This window comes from Galeopterus variegatus, unplaced genomic scaffold (genome assembly GCF_000696425.1).
Source record: "Galeopterus variegatus unplaced genomic scaffold, G_variegatus-3.0.2 Scaffold2680, whole genome shotgun sequence".
Classification (NCBI taxonomy): Eukaryota; Metazoa; Chordata; class Mammalia; order Dermoptera; family Cynocephalidae; genus Galeopterus; species Galeopterus variegatus.
In genome coordinates this window covers 1-3973 of record NW_007728791.1, presented here as the reverse complement: position 1 = coordinate 3973, position 3973 = coordinate 1, and positions in this window count along the sequence as shown.

Sequence of the window (3973 nt, the reverse complement as noted above, 5' to 3'; positions counted from 1 at the left end):
AGGTTTCGGTGATGGGTCATAATATTCAACCACATTGTATATTGACAAAATAAAAAAAAAATAATAATAAAATAAAATAATAAATAAATAAAGATAGTTGGATGAAAAAAATAAAATAAAATAAAATAAATCCTCAATTTATAATTACAGTATTGAAAGAGCTATCTCATTGCTGTTCATTTGCTACCAGGGTAGGATTTTTTTTCATGAAGTTATTCCTGACTCCTTTTTAAAAATCCAAATACCCGGGCCGGCCCGTGGCTCACTCGGGAGAGTGTGGTGCTGATAACACCAAGGCCACGGGTTCGGATCCCATATAGGGATGACCAGTTTGCTCACTGGGTGAGCGTGGTGCTGACACCACCAAGTCAAGGGTTAAGATCCCCTTACCGGTCATCTTTAAAAAAAAAAAAAAAATCCAAATACCACACAATACTTACTTCACTTAACTTTTTATTGAACACTGGGTTAAAAGAATTAAAACATGCTGTTTTCTAGTATAAATGATAGTATGCTGTGTGTATTGTTCTGAAACTTGGTTTTTTCATGTAATTGTCTTGGAGATATTTCCATTTCATTCAATAAAGAGCTACCTCATTTTTATTGCTGCATGGTATTCAATAGTGAATGCACCATAAATTATACATCCATTCTGCTAATGATAGACATTTAAGTTGTTTTCAGTGAATATATTTGTATAGTACTTGCCTCTTCTACACATGTGTGTATTTTTCTGGAGTAGATACCAAAAAGATAAATCCCTGAACAAAGGGATATATACATATTAAATTTTAATAGATGCTGACATATTGTCCTCCAAAAAGGCTTTTAACAGTTTACATTCTCACCAGCATTGTACCTATTTTTCTACATCATCAACATTTTATATCATCAAACTTCATTTTTGACTATTTAACTGGGAAAAATATAGTATCATTTTTAGGTAAACTTTTTTGTTAAACTTTTTTTAGGCAAACATGAATACAGAACAATGCACAACTCAAATGTGTATATACTCCAACTAACATTTACAAAGTGAGCCTGAGCCTGTAACCCCTAGCCCATTTCAAGACATATTACCACCAGCTTAGAAACCTTCATTGCAGTCCTACCCAGTCACCACCTCCCCTCAAACATAACCACTGCTCTAGCTTCTCATAATACAGTGCAGTTTTGTCTATTTATGAATTCATGAAAAATGTTCTTTTTTATATCTTGCTTCTTTAGCTCAGCATTATATTTGTTAAATTACTGCAAGTTATGGTGTGGTATACATTATTCATTCTCATTGCAATGTATCATCCCATTGTATGAGTATGCTACAATTTATATCCATTTTGCTGTTGATGGATAACTGGGTTGATGCCAGTTTGAGTCTATTATAAATAATACTGCTATAAGTGTTCTCATACAAGTCTTTTGATAAATACATATGTGTGTGTATATACACACACATTTCTATTATGTATATACCTAAGAGAATATACTTTGCTGGGTCATAGTGTATGCATATGTTCAGCTTTATTATATGAAGCCCAACAATTTACACTCCCATCAGCAGCAAATAAGAGACACAGTAATTCCACATCCTTGCTGAAACTTGGCAGTGTCAGTGTTTTAAAATTTTAAGCACTCTGTATGTAATTATACCTTATTGATGTCTTCATTTGGATTTCCCTGGTGAACAATGATATTGAACTACTCTTACATGTTTATTAGTTATTTGAATATCCTCCATTGTAAAGAGCCTGGACAAGTTTGTGGCCAACTTTTGTCGGGTTTCCCATGGAGTCTTTATATATTCTGGGTACAAATCCTTTGTTTTCTATTTATAAAATCTTCCACCATTGAGTAGCTTGCCTTGTTATTATCTAAATAGTGTGTTTTTATAAGTAGAAATTTTCAATTTTAATGAGGTACAAAATCAATTTTTTCTTAATCATCAGTGATTTTCTGTCTAGTTTACGAAATCTTTGCATACCCTAAGATCATGAAGATATATCTTATGTTACTTTCTAGAAGATTTACTGTATTACCTAAGTCTACAACCTATGTAAAATTGGTGTTTGGGTATATGCGAGATAGGAGTCAAGATACACTGTCATTCATATGAATATCCAATTGACCCAGCAGAACTTCATTGACAACATCACCCTTTCCTCCCTGTACTACAGTTTCAGCTTTGTTGTAAATCAAGTCACTATGTACATATGTGTCTTTTTCAGGACTGTATTCTTTCCCATTGGTTTATTTGTCTGTCTTGGAGACAAGAGCATACCACTTTATCCTAACAATTATTATCTTAATAATAAGATGTGATATCCAGTAGGTAAAGGCCCTCCAACTTTGTTCTTCAAGATTTCTTGGCTATTCTTGGCCTTCTGCAGTTACCTATAAATTTTGAAATCATCTTGTCTATTTTTACCAAAAAATGTTGGGATTATTACTGGGGCTGTACTGAATCTATACATAAATTTCAGAAGAATTGACATGTTTTCACTAATATGTCTTCCTAGCCATGAATTTGGTGTAGCCCTCCACTTACTTATAGTTTCTTTAATTCCTCTCAGAAATATTATATTATTTTGAAATGTAGAGATCTTGCACTATCTCAGACTTACTCCTAGGTATTTAAAGTTTTTTATGTAATTATAAATTTTATCATCTAATTATTTTTATTTTCTAATTTTTACTTTCTAATTTATTATTGTTATAGGCATAAAACTGAGTTTTCAATATTGGCATTATATTTATCCCTTCCATTGCTCTTCATTTATTCTTGCATTTCTGTGCATCCCAGATCATTTTTCCTTTAGCCTGAAGAATTCCCTTTAGCAGTCCTTTGTGTGGGTGTGCTAGTTGTGACTTTTTCCGTCAGTTTTTGGTTTCTAAATACATTTTTATCTTATCTTCATTTCTGAGAGGTATTTTACTGGGTATGGAATTCTAAGTTAGCTTCTTTTAAGATATTATCCCACTTTTTACGACTTCAATTATTTCCCTTGAAAAATTAGGTGAAAGTCTTACTGTTGCTCTTTTGAACGCAGTATGTCTTTTTAGTCTATATTTTTTATAGATTTTCTCTTTGTCAGTTTTCAGCATTTAAGTAAGATATCCCTAGGAATTTTAAAAATATTTATCCTGCTTAAACTTTGTAGAGCTGAAATCCATGGACATTCATTCATTTTGGAAACTGCTCAGCCAAAATGTTCTAAGATATTGCTGCTCCTACCCCATTGTCTCTCTCCTTTCTTTCTGGGACTTCAATTATATATCAGAATTTCTATCACTCTCCTCCCCCCCATTGTCTCTTACATTCTTTTCTGAATTTTCAATTAATTTTTTTTCCATGTTTTATACTAGATCTTAACTAACAATCTATTTTTCAGTGCATTAATCCTGCTTTCTGCTGTATCTAATCTACTGTTAAACTCATCTACAGAGTTCTTAATTTCTACTACTGTACTTTTCAGTTCTAAGATTTCCATTTGATTCATTTTTATAGGTTCCAGTCTCTGGCAAGATCCTTAATCTTGTCAGCTATTTTAATTAATACATTAATTATATCTATTTTTAAAGTCTGTACCTGTAGTTATGACCCCTTACTGGGTCCTAATATTATTAAATTGTGTTTTTGTTTTTGTTTTTCCCCAAAGGTTTGTCTGTTTATCTTTTCACATAACTGGCTATTGGTTTTATCAATCACTCTACTGATTTTTACTTGTTTTTAATTCTTAATTTCTTCTATTATCTTTATTAATTCTCTCCTTCCAATTTCCTTTATTTTGCAGTTTGTTTTATTCCTAAATAAGTTTATATCAATTATTATCTTCAATATTTCTATGCAATTTTTGCTTTTATTAATTCATTTTTTTTTATGTTTTATTTATTTATTTTACTTTTTTTTTTAATTTTTATTTTGTCAATATACAATGTATATGATTATTATGGCCCTTCACCGACACCTCCCGCC